Here is an 18,408-nt window from a genome sequence, read left to right on the forward strand (position 1 = left end):
GGGCACCTAAGTCCAGAGGGCTTTGGGAAAAGCTGGAAGTCTCCCAGGAGAGCTACTTGATCCTAAGCATCACCTGGGCACCTTATTAAAAACACAGATGCCAAAACCCTGCCATGGACCCACCGCATCAGGGTTGCCAAGGGAATCTGTCATTTCCGAACATACTTTGAAAGTAGTTATAATCAGAAAGTTTTGCGATACATGAAGATAATGAATTTGTTAAGCATCTAGCATAGTGCCTGTCTCATGGTAAAGGACCTAATTGCTAGGAATACCAAAAATGGTAAATGAATAAAAGAACAAGATCTACTCTAGTCAGTTGGTTAAGGGAGGCCGATATCCTAATTTTCATCAATGGTGTGTGTGTGCTCATAGACATTGGAATGTCAACTAGGTTCAATGTCCTTAAAGCAAAGAGATCAATCATTTTCCTTTGGAAGAATTTCTGGTTGGTAGGATGGGGAGATACATATGCACAGAGAAGTGTTCTCATCACCATAGGGTCCTACAGCCCATTGTATGCTCTGACTAAGTCCCAAATCTAATAATGGGACCACCAGAATCCTGATAAGGAATCTGAGGACTTCTTCGCACTAAGAGGCTGGATTTGGGAAAAGCAGCCCATTCGTGCTGAATGAGGAAGTTCTGATCTTGGGTCTTACTGGTTTAATTCTTTTAAACATTACACAAGTCCATGGAATTAAAAAAAAAAAAAAATCTGTACATAACCATTAGCAGAACTAAGAATGGGTTTCCTGATGTCAAAATAAGGTAGCTATTAAGGCTCCTGGCTTGTTTTAATTGGACATGGGCCCTTCAGACCAACATCTCTCCAGCTTTTGGAACCATTTATTCCTTTTGCTTTCAGGGCCCCCACCCCAATTAAGTGGTGAATCTAGGTGGGGTTGGGCTATTTAATAGACCTTTGGTTTTTTGTTAGCCTTTTATTAATGCTGTTTGTAACAGTGACCAGATGCTCTCAGCTGGGTTTCACCTTCTGGTGCTGGGCACCCGGCTCTCGTGGTTTTGTTCCCACTATGATTTCTGACTCCTGATGAAAGTTAGTCAAAGTCAAGGCTGGAAGTACTACCCCTCCTAGAGGAGCTTCAGGCTACCTAAGACAGACTGGAGTAGGCGCTTTATGAAAAAGGAAGCTGGCAGGCACCCTTTTGCTCTCAGAGGATCTTAACCTACCCCTCACTTTTCTATCATTCAGCAGGGAGGGCTCAATCAGCCTGAATTTTCTAAGCAGTGTGAATCCATGACTATGGCACATTGAATTGGTGACTTTTAGACTGACAAACACAATGAAACCTTCCTATTGACTTATCCTTAGCGTGAAAATATAAAAGGACACCCAACTCCCTAATTTTTTTCAGAGCCGAAAATAAAAGTTAAAATTCCCAGTTGTCGTTTATTACTAATGCCTTTAGCTCAAGTACTTTTATAGTAAATTAGCTTTAGAAAGTGACCCAGGACTTCTAAAATGCGCTGTAGCTAAATCTTGTCAGGTTAATTTTAATCGACAAAGTCATGGGGTGACTTTTCTGCAATTTTCTCATGAGGGCCGGGAGCACAGACTATATAGTAACCTCTTCCTCCTGGGTCGACATTGTTCTTTTGAGGGATTTCCCACCTGGGTCCTCCTTGTCCCCTTCCGAGTGCTTAAAGAGACTAGGTTCCTCGTACTGAATTCTCTGGGCATTTAGAAGTCACCCTGAAGAACTTGCCTGTATGTGCCTTGGAAAAGTAGCTCCAGGAAGTCGCCTGGGGTCAGTCCTTTAGGACTTCAGAAAATTCAGAAAACATGTGACTTAAAGGGGACAGATATTTTTTCATGCTTTCCTCTCTATAAGAATCTAAACTTTACAGGGAAGAGAGTCTTTTCTGTATACCTCCTAATGCCTAGAAAAATAAATGTATTATGAACTATACATATGCCCCTCACACAGGCCGTCCCTCTAGGCTAGTTCCTTGCCCTGTCCCTACCTCTGAACTGCAGCAGTTGATCAATAAATTCATTTTCTTTTAATAACAATAACGATGCTATGCGCCAGCCACTGCGCTAAGCTCTTCAAGTACAATATTGTGTTTAATCCTCACGACTTTCCTATGAGCTCATTTTGCAGGTTCAGAGAGGGTAATTAATCAAGACTACACCGTGTATGGTAGAACTGGGTTTCAAACCTAGCTGCGCTTCATTGTAAAGTCTGTTATTAATCTCTCAGCAAAGTGATCCTGAGCCCTGAATCGGTGTTGCTGATATGGAAATAATTACACCAAATTTATCTCTTTATACTTCCCACTGTGCTCTTGTAATGTGCAAGTAGTCCATCCCCTCCAATAAAACCTAGAGAGACTAAGGACAAGGGAGCCATTTCTGTGACCTGAACATCGGCCAGCGGCAGGGGTGGGAGGCTCTGAGGCTCTAAGCACTTTTGGTGGGAACTGCTGACTGGTGAGGTGGACGTCAGTCCTTGGCAGGAAGCTTGAACAGATTATTAAACAGATGGTTTATAAGTTCCAAAGACAGGAAACAGTGGTCACCCCTGTGAGCAAAGGTTTGCAGAAAACAAGTTGTGCCAAACCTCATTTTTTTTGCAAGTCTTACTAGATTCATAGATGGGGGCTGACAGATGTAGTTTATCTGCATTTCAGCAAATCACTTCACGCAGCATCTCACAGTACATTTAGAGAAAAGATGGACAGATGCGGGTGTAGGTTAGATGCTCAGTTGCAATTTAGATGGTTCAGAGAAGGTTGAACAAACAGCATCCAAAGAGTGTTGATTAACGTAGCAAGGACAATGGTCATTTGTTCCTAGCGCCAAACACGGGGTCAGGGATATAGCAAGCACTTAGTAAATATTTGTTGGTCGTATTAAACTCATGGGGAAGTTTTCACGGCCCCATGAAAGGGCTCTTTCTTTGATTTAGCAAACATTTACAGAATAGACGAGGAGTTTGGGAAATGGAGGGAACAAGGTCTGATCCTTGGTGGAGGGTGGGAGAAGGGTCTAGTGCTGTCCATTTTCTTCTGACCTCTGGAGCCCAGCCCTCAGATATGGTGATGATCGAGGACAACCATGGGTCTTTCGTGGTGTTTGGACACACTGTATTTCATGAGCACTTAGGAATTCTGAGGGGGAGGTTTAGAGACTACTGTGGGAAAACTGCGTGCGTGTGTTTGGCCTCCTGGACCACTGCCCATCCAGACCCAGATCAACTCCACTTATCTGTTTTTCATATTGGGCTTCTGGTAAGATTTCATTTAAAGAAAGAGTTCTCTTTTGGACTCAAAACACACAGACTCTGATGAAATCTAAGATTCCTTCTAGCTCTAAAAATTAAGTGGTTCTTAAAAATTGTGTTGGAGGAGGGAGTGCTAAGGCAAGCTCTACAAAATATTGGCTTTTTTCCCATTTCCCTTTTACCTCTTGGTATGCTCAGTCTTCCTGGCAAAAAGCATCCTCGCCTCTAGGGCCGCCGTCTCCTTTCTTCTAAGTGCTCCTTCCTAGCACCCTCTCAAGTTCCCTGACAAATAGTCTTCCTGTAAGTTTCTTATATCGAATTGCCTTCTGAAGTATAAATGACTGATGGCTTCCATTACCCGCTGCAGGTATTTGCATTGTTAAAAACTCGAACCGAGAGAGAATATCTCTGATTGGTAGAGTTTTCAGCAATGTGGCCAAGTGAAGAATTTTAGGGAGGGAGGGAGAGATACTTTGGGTCAGCGGAGCCTTCACAATCCTGCCTAGAGAAAGGTGGCTTTTTGCCCAGGTTCATTAGTTCATTCAAAACTATTTTTTTAAGCACCTGCAATGGGCCAGCACTCTACTAGACACTGGGGCTAAATATTGAGTAAAAATAATCTCAGATCCTACTCTCATAAAGCTTACAGACTAGAAAGAGGTGCCTACCTTTGCTTAAAAATTAATTCATTAATTAAACAATTATTCACTGAGTACCTATTATAAGCTGAGATAGAGCAGTGAATAAACCCATGGAGTTCATGCCCCCAGGGCTTATATTTAAATGGTACATAATTAAGATCTGAGATGTACGTAATGAATATTAAAATAGAAATTTTGACTAGGCTCCTAGGTACAAGAGATTCTGATGAGGTTTCTAATCATCCAGTCTAGATTTCTAAGGAAACATCTATAAACTGGATCCATGACGCTTGGACCCCTCAGGCAGATGAAAGATAACAAAAGGGATCATGGCTGGGAGAAGGATTTGTAGAGTTATTTCTTGGAGAGACCTGTTGCTGTGCTGTGAGTGCCCAGTGGCCCTCCCACGGGGGGCGAGCGGGGGCGGGTAGAGGGGAGGTAGGCTTCTGTGGGCTTCCCTTCAGACTTAATGAGGTGAATGAGGCCACTTGGAGAGCTTGGCAATGAGTTCTCTGAAAATGGTGAACACAGAGTTCTCATGTCTGAAAAAGCGGGAGCAGCCTGTGGCAGCAGGATAGAGGTGACTGAGATGGGGTTGGCCAAAACATGTGCTGTTTGACTGTCTCCTGTGGAGCAGGGGTAGCCATTTGGAAGGAAGTCCAGTGTGTGTGTGTGTGTGGGGGTCATCTTGGATCCTGTCCAAGGCCAACTAATGGGACAGACGGATTTCAGCGGCAAGAAGCCGGAGGTGAATGCTAGGCCCAGCGGTTGTAGAAACAGCCACAAGCAAACACCGAGAATAAAGAGACATCACTCATGTCAAGAAACGGCAGGAAAGAGTATCCGGAAGAACACCCCACGGGAAAAAAGAGTTAGCATTAAACTGGTGCCGGACTTGCAGAGCACAAAGCCAGCTTAATGGTCCCAGCTCAGGAAGGATCTACTTTTTCTTCTTCCGCTGCTCACCTGTCCCTGCCTAGGAGGCACAGGAAATTGTCTAACAAGCTAGAGTGGGGGCTGGGGAGGAGAAGGAACAGATGGAGGAACAGAGGGGAGACAACCACACCCCTCCTTTTCATGTGAGTCCAGCCCAGCTTGGGAAGGAGGGAAGATTTAATACCAGATCAGGTTTGAGGTTTTAAATCATCTCGTAGATTGGATTTCCTAACACCTGAATATTTTGATTGCAAACCTACCTATAATCTAAGAGTGGGCGGAACATTCAAGGGACCTGACAAGTCTGTACGTGGTGGCAGGAGAAAAATCTCGCTCAAAGAATAGAGTTTACAAGCTTTGGTGGAAAACACAAACCAAAGTGTTATTTTGATCATGCCCCAGTCATCTTGTTCCACATACCAGGTACCAGTTCAGAGGGAGAGAAACCCGTTTTTGTGGGAGCTGTTAACAAAGGAACTAATGTAGCCCGCAGGGCAGGGAACACCAGCATTGTTTTCTCTCCTTCCTCCTCACAGGCCCCAGAAATGCTCTCCTGGATCTCCTGGATCTCACAGGCACTCAGTTCCTAATGCTTTGTCTGCTATAGGGCTGGTTGTGACTTGGTGTGAAGGCTGCCCTCACTCTGGCCTCAGTCCTGCCCAGGCTGAGCCCTGCCTGACCAGGGTCCTCTGGGGGCTGGTAGAGGGACCAGAGCAGCCGGGCTAATCTCTCTCCCACTCCCCGCCTCAGCCCACTATGCTCGGTGTTCAGTGCCCCGGCCCATTTCCCATGGCTGCTGGCACCTGGGGCACAGTCATCTGTTTGCGACTTGTAAAAGTCAGAGGAGACGTTGACGGGAACCCAGGCCGCTTGGCATTCAGGCTCTTTCCATGAACCACATTCAGGAGACTGATCTAGGTGTTGCCCTGACACTCTGAAATGGAATTTATGCACAAGCATGAAAGAAATACATCTGGGCATTTAACGGAGTGTTAGAGATGGGGTCTGGCGGACCTGCCAGACTTTGCTTCCATAGGATGAGCTTCTGAGGGTGGAACTCTGGTAAGACCACTGGCCTTTGCAGAAGGTAACTAAGTCAGTGGAAATGGACTGACATCTTACAAAGGGCGGGCTCTTTTGGAAGATGTCTGTTTAATGTTGTTGACAATATACACCACTTTGGCATTTTAAAAATATACAGGGGAAAAAAAAAAAGGTCTGGTCTCTGGTCTCTTTAGGAAAACAGGTTTGTTAAACAGGGTGGCCCTTTTTGTGTGTTAGAAGCCTGAGGCAGACGTGGGAATGTTTCTTGTGTCTCTATCTCAGGCAGTTGGCCATTTGGCTGAGATAAAGACTGCAGGCTGCTTAGCCACGAGAAGCAGAGCTTAAAACAGTCTAGGTAGTGAGTAAACTGGGATCCAAGTTCAAGGTTTCAGCCTCAGCTCAAGCTGCTCTGTGGGTTTCAGCCCCTCCTGTATAAAAGGAAGGCACTGGCTTTAGTGAAGGCTTCTCACAGCAATGGCTGTAGGGTTATTTAATTTGTACTCTGTGATTTATTTTGTACTAACTGTATATTGTATATTATATTATGTTGTTTACGAAAACAACAAAAATGGATACATACGTTGTTTTCTTAGTAGTATTACATACATAATTATTTATTATATCAATAATTATTACAAAACACAGGTTAGGTTAAGGGGTCGCAGTGGGTGCCCATTCTCAGATATGGTAGCTCCAGCTGGAGCCGATGCCCTACAAATGCGCACTGGCCTTCAGCAAAGTGTGCCCAGGCCCAGGTCTGCTTCCCCAGGTAGAACCTCACTCATCTTTTTCACAGAAAAGTCAAAGTGCCTTCCCTGGGCTTTGCTGCCCACCTCACTCAACGAAGGTACCATGTCTCAGATCCTGGGGGATTCTCTTTCCCTTTGTCACCTCCGTGCTCTCTCTCCCCATCCTCTCCCTCCTTCTTCCTGTCCTCCTCCCCTGCCTCTTTCATTATGCTCTACTCCTTCATTACCTCCTTCTCGACTCTCATCTTCTTTAATACCTACCACATGTGAGGTACTAGAGGCAGAAAGGGGTAGAAACCAGCTATAAAATGCTAAATGAGGGGGACAAGAAGCATGTGATGATGGTTCAGAGGCAGAAGGCATCTCCAAAGCTTCTAGAGAAGATAGGACTTGGGTTGAGTTACAGAAGGAGGAGAGGAAAGGCCAAAACAATCTGGGCCAGGGCATGGTGTGAGCGGAGGTCCAGGGCATGGTGTGAGCGGAGGTCTAGAGGCTGGAATACATAAGGCACGTCTGCTGAAACGACACCTTGAAGGGCTGCTTTGCATAGGACTCGTGGAGACCCTGGGAGGGTCTGACTGTGTGGCGTGGTGGGAGAAATCCTGCTTAGCCCAGCATTTCATAAGTGCCTTTATAAAGCATTATTACCAAGCGATGCTCTATAAAAACAGGTCAGTAATTTACAGGCTTGGGAAATGCTGCATAATATATCCCCCTTTCTCTAAAGGCCCACAGGCCTATTAAATTATCTTTTTAGTTCCACGGAGGGAAAAAAACCTGTTAAACATTGTTAAGCGTAGTATTTTCCAAACTTATGAGGCCTATGAGCAGCTGTGGGATAAGCGTTCTGCAAAACACACCTTGTGTGGGCAGGCAGTGGGAGCCAGTGAAAGATTCCGAGGGGGCGTAGTTCACGGCTGTGAAGGAGTCAAAACTCCCTCACGTCTGAGAGGTGGGTGTGGAGTGTATGCAGGCGTGCCAAACACCTGCTCCGAGGTTGATCCCCCTCTGTTTTCCTGGGAAGAGACTGGCTGTGTTGTTGGTAGGTGAAGAAGGGCGAGTTCTCATTCCTAAGCACTGAGAGCATTTATTGCCCTTGGGTATTAACAAAGGCTCGACGCACATGCCAAGAAATTGTTTTCACTGGCTGGGGAAGGAGCTGCATATCCATATGCATGCACATGTAAACTTCTGCTGACAGCCCGTTTGGATCTCATATCCTCCCTGCTTTTGTTTATCTAGAGCCTGAACGTCCTCTAAGGAGAAGCTTAAGTCATAGCTCCTCTCTGGAGACTCGCCTTCTCCGCCCATGATCCCTCTCTTCTTCATTTTATTGTCAGCAGCAAACCATTACTTATGACACATCATCTGGTTCTTGAATACAATTTTCTTTCCCCATCCCTTCTGTCCCCTACTCAGGAATGCCTGCCCCATGCTGTGACCTAGGGTACGTGGTACCTCTGCTGATGACTGGCATATAGGACATTATATTCTTTTGCTTTTTCAGGGTAAATGTACGTGCAAACGACTCACCTTCCTGCCAGCCCCAAAATGAGCCCCAAAAGGGAAAACATAGAGTCATTTCACTTTTATTTTCACTGAAGTGATCTGGAGTATAGTGAGGCTTGTTATTCATCATGGATGTATTTCCAAAGGTCAGCATCAAGAGGCTAACAGCTAGGCAGGGCAATGGATTAACAAAGTGAAACAATGGAATCAGACAGTGGCATCTGCTGGAATTTCACTCTGCTTTCTGGACATTACTGAGAACCGACTTCGGGTCAATTGGGATTAGGTTTCCTCATGTTGGGAAGGACACTGCAAGGAATGAAGGGGGCTGGAGGGACAATCAGGTCAAAAGAGGGCTAAGGCATCCATCAGCAAGTCTCAAGGGCTATCTATCTCCAATAGTTCCAGAATCTGTCCACTCCTTGCCATTTCCGCTCTGTCCTTGCCAGGCCTCCACCACTGCCTCTCACCCAGGACTCTCTCAACAACCACCTCATTGATCTCCTGGCCTCCCTACAGCTGATTCCTTCCACCGCATCGAGAGCAGTCCTTGCTCTAAGAATATTCCTCCTCTCTATCCCCCTCCCCCACACCCCAGGAAACCTTCATGTTACACTTAGAGTAAAACCAGTCCCTGGTTCGAAGCCCTGCCAGCCCTAGCCCCCGCCTTCCTCTCTGGCCTCATTGCCCTCCCATCTCCCAGTACACTTGCCTGGCAATTGCTACTTCCTCCACTATGTCAAGCTCTCTCTAGCTTTGCGGGATTTTGTACTAGTTGTTTGTTCTCAGATCTTGATGTGATCAGTTCCTTCTTGTCATTCAGATCTCACCTTCAATGCCACCTCTTCAACGTCAACCTCTCCAAAGAGAGGGCCTTCTGACTACACAGGCTAGATAGCCATTCTCTTTCTATCTCAACCTCCATTTAAAAATCTTGGTATAGCACTTGATACATGGGTGCTAGAGGGCAAACTCCATGAAAGGACCATGGCCTCCCGGTTCACCAGGGCTTAGCATAACAAATAAATGTCATGAATAAGTAAATGTTAGCCTTTCCACTTATCAGCTGTGCAGCCTAAGCTCTTCGCCCTCTGAAAAGAGAACTTCCTCATTCTTAAAATGAGAATGAGAACACCTACGTCAAAGGGTTATTGGAGGAAATGCATTAAAAAAAATTGCAAATTACAAGACTCTTGGCAGATACTAGTTATCATTATTGCTCAAGTCAAGTCAGTTTTCTTTTTGACAAAATGGAGGATAATATATACTTTCTAGGAATTTTTCAAAGATAAAGTAGATAGAGTATAAAATCTAATACATGTACAAAAACTTAGAGCAAAGTTTTAAATCCCGCAAGCCCTTTCTTCCCTATGATGATAGTGGATGGAAGAGGCAGTAGAAAGACCTCCATAAATGCTTGTTTGCTAAAAGAAGAAGAAATAATAAAAAAACAAAACCCTTAACATGCTGGTTTGGAGCATGCAAGACTTCTAGTAAAGAACACAAAGTTTGGGATAGGAATTGACCCAGAAAGGCAAAGTCACAACTAACCTAATAGAAAACCAAGAAGGGCTGATAGAGACCCATAATATCTTAAATTCTCATTGTGTCCACAAAATAGAAATCATGGGAGGACTCAGGACCTGTATGAAATCACATTGTCCCCATTCTCACAAGTGTCTTTCAGGCTAGTCCTCCAGACCAGCGCAGTCAATAGAAATATAACCACACAGGTAACTTTTAGTTTTCTAATAGCCACATTTGTAAATGTAAAAAGAAACAGGTGAAATTGATTTTAATCATATATCAAATTTAACCCAATATATCCAGAGTATTATCATTTTAACATGTACCCAGTACAAAAATTATTAGAGATATTTCATTCTTTTTTCATACTTCATCTTTGAAAATCTAGAGTATATTTTACACTTACAGTACATGTCTGACCAGCCACAGTTTAAGTGCTCAGTAGTCACATGTGGCTAGTGGCCGCTTTGTTGGACAGTGCAGCTTTAGATTCTACTTTTGCAGTGTTTAAGATCTAAACTTTCTTTTATTACTTGTGGGGTAAAAAAGAGGAGGTCACAAATAATTTTTTAAAATGTGACTCCATCTGCCAAGTTGCCTGGTGTTATTCTACACTTGGAGGAAAACCCTGGTCGACTCTTCTATTGGCCAGTGAAGAGACCAAAAAAAATTCTTTTAAGAATTGAAATTTCTGTCATGAAAGTATTTTCATCTTCTGATTTCACAGACTTTCAAAGACATGTAAAACTGTATCTGAAACTGCATCCATCCATCCATCCATCCATCCATCCATCCATCCATCCATCCATCCATCCATCCATCCATCTATCTATCTATCTATCTATCTATCTATCTATCTATCTATCTATCTATCTATCTATCTATCTACGTATCTACCTGTCTGTCTGTCTGTCTATCTATCATCTACCATCTATTATCTATCATCTCCTTTCTGGAAGTGATAGGAAGATTACTCATTTAAATAAAATCATGTTTCTCTAACCCTGTTGTTTCTGGGGGATATTTATGAGAAACTGTGTTTCTTCAGGAAAGGACAGTTTTGAGAATTTTAATAATTAAATTGTTGCCATAAAAAAAAAATCAAACTTGAAAATGTATTAGAACTAAACATGTTATCAATGGAACAGAGTTGAGAGAGCAAGAAAATCATTACCGAGTAAAATTAGCTATCATTCTCCAATGACATAAATTCATTACATAGCCTGGGACGTATTGGACTTACTTGGATTGGGTGAGTTTTATAAAGGGCAGGCATCAGAATCTGGCTGTGGATGACACTCAGGGGCATCATTGCAGCATTACAGTCTACAGCAGTCTGAAAGCTGAGCAACATTGCTGGATGAAACTGGAGTTTTCACATGGGCAGGTGAAATCTTTTGGAAACCTCCATTCATGTTGCTTATCAGAGCCCTGCTGTGGGATGTAGACATGTGGATTGTTGGCTTGGTGCTAATTGCTTCTAAGGTCCAGTTTTTGCTAGGAGATTGTTTTGATCCATTAGCAAACATATTTGCAACCGTAGGCCACCCAAAGAGGATCTAGTACAGAACAAGCTAGTGCAGCTGATGGGGTGCAGTGGAGACCAGTGGAGTTCTCATGCGCTTATCCCTGGTTTGGAGAGGTGCTTACTGTTTACAAGCACAGAAGGTAGCCTCAGTTCTGCAGCTGCCTTGGCCATCTCTGGAAGACTGCGTGGCATCTCCTAGACTCATAGATGTGGTGGGGCATTGGGCAATGGCTTGCTCCTGTCACCAAAGGGAAAATCACTCTCGTTTCCATTTCTCTCCACCTCCATGCCTAAGAAACCCAACTTTGCTTGATCAGAACTACTTCCTTTGCTAGAAAGAGAAAGAAGGGGAACACTGTCCGTCTTGTACAGCCACAGGGATGATTCCACAGTGGGCTTTCCAGGGGGCCTACTTTTATTAGTTATGCCACTCAGGGGAAGAGATGTCTGTTATGATGTTCAGTTTTCCAGACTCTGACATTTAAGAGTTTCCCATTACAAATCACTTTTAGCAAGCAGTAGAGAATACGGAAAAGCTTAAGCATGATTTACCCACATTTACAGCTTGTATTCAAGTCAGAGCCACAGAGTCCTTGAAAAGTAGGAATGCCAGTGACTGAGGCCAATGCCTCAGTGTCAGCTGCTATGTCCACATGATTCAATGGGGGCAACCCAATCCAGATGTTGGGGGAAACACAGGAATGCACAGAGGTGCTGAAGACCAGAGGAGTGAGCCACCTCAAAGTTAACTCTGCCATCGCTCTGCGTTATGAATGAAACTTTGGTCTTGGTCATATCAGCTAAAAAGAAAAAAATGAAAAGAAACACTAAAACATTAAACAAATGTCATAATAATGAATTTGTAAAATGGGACTAGTAAAGTCTTAGAGAGTTGTTTTCCTATTATACTTTCTATTTTCAAACAATTTAATAAATGACAAAGATAAAAGGTGTGAATAGCAATTGTAACAACGTGTAGTGTTTGAATAACCCTTGCTCAGCCTCATTTTACCTGGAGGGGCCCCTGGAAGACTTGTGAACTCTCCCTCTTTATTAAAAGGCAGAGAGTTTATTGAGACATCTTTGCTCACTACTAACATGCGGTTGCCTAAAAAGGAGACATTATAAGTTTGCAAACAGCCGCGGAACCTGGGGGTTGCAGAAAAAGTCATAATCCCTGGGACAAGGAAACAGATTCAGCCTCATCCTCAGCTGTGAGTGAAAAATGTAAGCGCTAAGGTCCCTTTCCCGAAATCATTTACAGCTTATTCAGGGAGCGAGAAGTAAGTATTGAGTTTAAACAAAAATGGAGCTAAACTTTGTGGCAGCAGCTGTAAGCACAGGAAAAAGGAGGAGCCAGATAATGAACAGGGTACAGGGGAGGGCCTTGGAGTGAGTGGGACTGAGCGGAGTGCTGAGAGCCCAGAGGAAGGATGTGAGTAAACTAAAGGGTGGAGAAGGCAGAGCCAGAGGTAGGATGTGGTGGCTCTCCCTTCCTTCTCTCCACTGTCAGCCTGGGCCTCCTCCCCTTCAGTCCCTCTCCCATCTGGACTTTCACGCATGCCATTCCTTCCGATCCGAAGGCCCTTTCTCTTACTGCACTAGGCAGAGCTTATCCTTTAGGTCTTGGTTGAATAGTCTCTTCTTTTTGGAAGTTTTCCCTGATGCCCTAGTCTGGGTTACACCTTGCTCTATATTCCCATGAAACTCCAACCTGCCCCACCCCATACCACTTATCACATCGAGTGGCAATTAGTGCTTTTCCGAGTACTCTAAAGTACACTCCACAAGGGAGGAAAACTTGCCTCATTCATGCTAAACCCCCACTGCCTGCCTAGATTGGTGCCTGCTATAGAATAGGATCTCAGGACCAAATTTTTAAAAGAGAGGGTGTACCCTGTCCTAGATACAGTGTCGGTGGTTAAAGGGAAGGCAGGAATCAGGGAGTGCCAAAAACATGAGGTAATTTGGGAGCATAGCACACTGTGCAGGAGGCCAGGCCAGAGCATAGCACACTGTGCAGGAGGGCATCAGTGGTTATATCTTGGGCAGGATATAAAAATGGAAAGGAGTCGAAAGGACAGAAAGGTTGGGTGGCAGGGACTACCTCTGCCTTCCAAAGTTGAGTCTGGTTCTACTTTCTCCTCAAGAGATCAAGCCCAATCATAATCCCCACCCTCTTCTCCTGGCCTGGGGTGAGGACTCAGGGAGAGCCAGGCAGTGTATGGCTGCTGGTTTCTGGTCTTGCCACTTCCACTGATTTTCTTCGTGACCTTGAACAGAACAAGAACTTATTATCTGAGCCTCATCTTCCTAATATGCAAAAAAGGTAAAAGGTGGTGATTGGGGAGAAAAGGAAAAATGAGCTAGGAAGTGCTTGGAAGTCTCTTCATCACTTTTCCAGACCTCAATGTCCTTATCTCTAAAACAAAGGGACTGGGATTATGTGGAATCCCAGATGCATTCCTGACATTGAGGGTCAGGTCGAGGTGAGATGGTCATGGAGATGCTGAGAAAAGATGGGGGCAAGTGTGAATGTTCTATAGTGAGTTGACTCTCTACACTGTGAATCCTGGAAGGCTATCGCTTAGGTCAGATTTTGCCATCTATGATTCAACCCAACAATTTCAGGCCAGAACAGAACTCCTTATCAGCCTGGTTCGGGATGGTTCTCGATGGAGGCTTATTGCAGAGTCATACTGTCCCTAGAAATGATCTTTCAATGCCCTCAGCTGGAGGAATAGGCCCATGGCAGCCAAGTGGCTAGACATAAACATCATGTTTGAACAAACTTCTTAAAATGTTACATACTTGGGTGAAATTTTGACCGTAGAACCAAGCCCTACCTCCTTCAACCCTGATTCTGTTTGGAAGGAAAAAACGAGGTCAGAGAATTTGAACAGGGGTGTCTTTATTACCCACCCCTGTCATGTTCAGCCTCTGTATTTACTTCTCTGTTTGCTGTTTGCAGCTTGATACCAGGACTTGAACTTCTGTTGCTGCAGCTGTTTGGGAGATGAGGCAACTCAAAAGTGAAAGTCCTAAGAGAAGCTATAAAATGATGACGGCGATGATGATGATCAGTGTGCGTGTAGAAAAAGGGGTTTAGATTGGAAGAGAGAGAAAAAGGAGAAAGAGGGAGAACCCTCAACCACATCTATTGCCTCCAAATCTATTCATTTAGAGAGACCTTCTACTGTGCGGGAAGGAAGTTGTTGCAATAAAAATATCTCAAGATGGTATATTTTGCAGCATCAACTTTAGGTTTGGCTTCTCTGAAAAAAGTTTACTTGGCAGGTTTTGGGTGCAGTTTGGTTTTTGCTGTGACAGAGGGTGCCTTGAACTTTTTATTTTTTAAATTCAGAGAAGTAAGCCAAGAATTCTAAGTACTCATGTCCCTCTTCAATGGGACATTGAAGGAAAGATTTCCAAGGGTGAGAACTGAGTAAATCCTACTGGGAATTTAAACATCCAAGGAAGTTTCTGTGCCAAAATAAATCACACCCTCTAGGAACATTTCCTATAATTTGCTTTTCCCCTCTCCTTTTTTAAAAAAATGATCTACTCTTACAAAAGTTTATAAAAGGTCAGGAGTCAGTGGCCAGCAAATTGGACTTTCTCTCCAGATTTTTCGGGGACTAACAGGCTGATGTCAGATACTGACAGAAATTTTGAAGACTTCTGTTTCCTCAGTGTAAAAAGCCAGTGTAAACTTATTGTCTATTGCGCAAGAAAAGATTGACCTTCACATAAAGACTTCAATTTGAAGATAATTCGATTTTCTTAGTCACTGTTGTTTTAAACATAAGACTAATTTTGAGAAGTTTTCCACACACGTTGAGATGTAACTGAACTTCTCTGAAATCAATTACAGTGTTCAGGAGGAAAGAAGGGAAGAAAGTCTATTTAAATTATTTACAACTTGTCATTTTATCTAACCCTGACAATACCCAAAGAAGTAGGGATTATAAGATCATTTTTATGTATAAGGAAGTTGAAGCTCAGTGAGGCAGGGATTTAGCTTTAACTGAGATTTAATTTGGGTCCTCTGGTACTAAAACTATTGCTCTCTTTCTCCATGCCATGCTGCAACCAGTTTCAGATAGTGCTACCTTCATCTACATCTTTTCATTCCCTGTGTCACCATTAAATTCAAGCCTCATGATCCTTGCTTGGACTATTACAGTAGCCTATTACAGTAGCCAATACATTAGATCCATTATTTCTAAGCTTTGGTAGAATGACTTTAATCTAGCTGTTCACAAGATGTTTGTGGCCAAATTTTACATATACATTCCACAACAAAAACTCTATTAATATCTAGTCAAACTGGAGCTGTGTAAAACTTTTGAGAAACTTTGTATTAGATTAAATTTCTTAAAATACAACTGAATTTGGTACCATACCATTTATCCCAGATGAAGATTAGTTCACAAATGATTACAGAATTAAGTCTCAACGTTTTATTCCAACCATCAGGGTGATAAACTTTCATCCATGTTCACCTTCCAGCTTATGGGGTACCTCCACTCCAGCCTGAGGTATCTCTTTGTTGCTCTGCAGACTGGCCGTGGGCACTGACGGGCTGCAACTTGGTCCCAGAAACCTGCTGTCTTGGCCCTTCTACATCCTGCCTGCTCAACTACGTCTCAACTTTCCTTCAAAGACCAATTCAAATCCTACTGGTCCCTGAGGAAACCTCCTGTCCTCTTGGACTACCAGCAATTGTCCTTCCTCTGTTATTCTCATTTCCTTCAGCTCTCTCTTGATCTGCTCAGGGAGCTACCTCGACTGCCATTCATTCTATCTTCTCGACCACTCTGTCCATACTTTGATGTCAGGACCTCCTCTCACGCTTGTCTGTTTTTTCCACGGAGCACTTAATGGACTTGCAAATTTGATAGTCCCGAATTCAAGCCTCAGCTCTACCTCTTACCAGCTGTGTGCCCTTGGGAATATTAACAACCTCCCCTGAGCCTCAGCTTATGCTCTGTAAAATGGAGATCATAGTAATGCCCATAGTTATTGCGAATGGGTTTGTGCTTCTGTAACCATCTGCAGGCAAGACAATGCTTGACCCTCTCTTCTATTTCAGATCATATGCTGAACTGCAGGAAGCCAAAATTAAGGCCAGTTCTAACTGGTGTCCTTAGCGCCTGGCCCAGTGATGGGCTCTTAGTGGGAGCACAATAGATAGTTGATGGAAGCATGTTTGAGGGAAGGCAGCCAAACTGAAGGGGGAAGAAGAAAGGGCTAATGCAGGAAATGTGAAGGAGGGAGAAAAGGGGAAGGAACAGGGTGCACATTCTCCGAGTCTGCATACGTGACAAGAGGCTCCTTTGCTTTCAAAGGACTGGGCTGAGGATGCTCTCTCTCCCTGGAGATAACTTGCCCAGATCACTCTCACCTCTGTGACAGTAGGGAGACTTGGTGCCCATGTGACCGGCAGCTCCCTTATTGGAAACAGCTGTGCAGACGGCAGCAGCCCTGGGGCTGGATCTCCGGAAGAGGATTTCACAACCTCTGCGCTTCAGATGAGTTTCAAACATTGTTTATGTACATTTATGTGTGTGTTTCCTGGGTCTCTTCTGATTGCTAGGAGGCCCAGTGATGCAAAACAAGCCCACTGTTTCTTAGTATTTTGTTCATGCTGACAGTAATGGAATGTACCAGCCTCCTACTGCCAGATCTGGGAGAAACCAAGAAACTGAAAACAAAGAAGACATCCAACCTCATTGGGTTTCTCCCAGATCTCGTGATGGGGTCAGAGTTTAAGTTGGGGTAAAAATGACTGGAGAGGGTTTGGACTGGTCGATACATTGACTGAATTAAATCTAGAAAAGACATATAAGGCAGAGTTATATTTTCCCTTTCCCATCCTCTTTACCCAAGGAGTAGCAATAACACCGCAGCCGGAAGCTATGTTAACCATCTTCTTGGTAAAGAGACTGTTGCAAGACATAAAGGATGTAATCATTCATTTATTTTCCTTATGCGTATGAGACATGGGCATGAGGTTTCTAAGGAGTGTGGAGAGTTGCCTTCAAATTGTTTCCAGAAGGAAAGAGTAGATGCTGCCCTGACTGAAAAATAGAAAATTGAACCAGGTCCCTGATTCAAAAAACTGGCTGTTCGTTAGAATCACCTGGGGCAGATTTTAAAACCCCAATGTCCAGGCCTCATCTCAAATAAATTAAATAGAACTTTTGGGGTGGGACCCTGGCATCAGTGCTTTAAAGCTCCCCAGGTGACCACAGTGTGCAACCAGATTGAAAATCACTGGATTCCATGAACTTCCATGAATTGAGAAGTTCCCTTATATTTCTGCATTTGAAATTAGTAACCCAGAAACAGAAATGTCTGCAGATGAGAAGGATTTCTCTGCAACTGATTGGGGCTTAATATTTAGATTTAAGCTAGAATAGTTATTCCCCCATTGTGTCAACAGGTGTTCCATGGAGAAATACTGGGGAGTAGTGGCTTGGTGGTCAAATAGGTATAGAAATGTTGACTAAGGATCCCACGATCTCAGGTTTAGAGGGACCTTGAAGGTCATCGAGTTCTATTTATCTCACTGGTCCTTAAAGTGTGGTTTCCAGAGCAGCAGCAACAGCAGCAGCATCTGGGAGCCTGTTTGAAATGCTAATCTCCAGGCCCAACCCCAGAACCACCAGGTCAGAAACTCTGAGAGTGGGGTGTAACAATCTGTGTTTTAACAAACCTTTCCATGCTCAAGTTTGAGAACCTGCTGCAGGAATCCTCTGCTATGTCCTAGCCTCAGGGTTTAACTGTTTTCTTTTTTTTAAAATTATTATTATTTATTATTATGATTTATGTCTACAGCACCTGGTCTTCCTAGGTGGTCTCCCATCCAAGTACTAACCAGGCCCAACCCTGTTTAGCTTTCAAGATCAGACATCGGGCTTGTTCAGGGTGGCATGGCCATAGACCATGGATCGTGGCTCAACTGGGGTGCGAACCCAGGACCTTCTGCGTGCAAAGCAGATGTTCTAACTGTTACATTATGGAACCACGTCCAGGTTTGATAACAGGGAGCTCAGTCATCTTGGGGCAGCCATTCTGTTGTTGAAACTCTCATCCTTCAATTCTTTAAAATGAAATCTGCTTCACTGTAACTTCTACCTGTGGCTCTAGTCTGTCCTTTGACGTGACGCAGAGAAAATCCAAGTCACATTCCACACTTGAAAAAATTTAAGGTAATG

At 43.8% G+C, this 18,408-nt stretch overlaps 1 pseudogene; it reads right to left on the minus strand.

Annotated features, from left to right (window-relative positions):
- Window positions 1–18,019: 18,019 nt before the first annotated feature.
- On the minus strand, window positions 18,020–18,135 carry LOC111743429 (annotated as a pseudogene).
- Between the last annotated feature and the right edge of the window lie 273 nt (window positions 18,136–18,408).

The sequence above is a fragment of the Pteropus vampyrus genome, unplaced genomic scaffold, assembly GCF_000151845.1.
Source record: "Pteropus vampyrus isolate Shadow unplaced genomic scaffold, Pvam_2.0 Scaffold113, whole genome shotgun sequence".
NCBI classification, from domain to species: domain Eukaryota; kingdom Metazoa; phylum Chordata; class Mammalia; order Chiroptera; family Pteropodidae; genus Pteropus; species Pteropus vampyrus.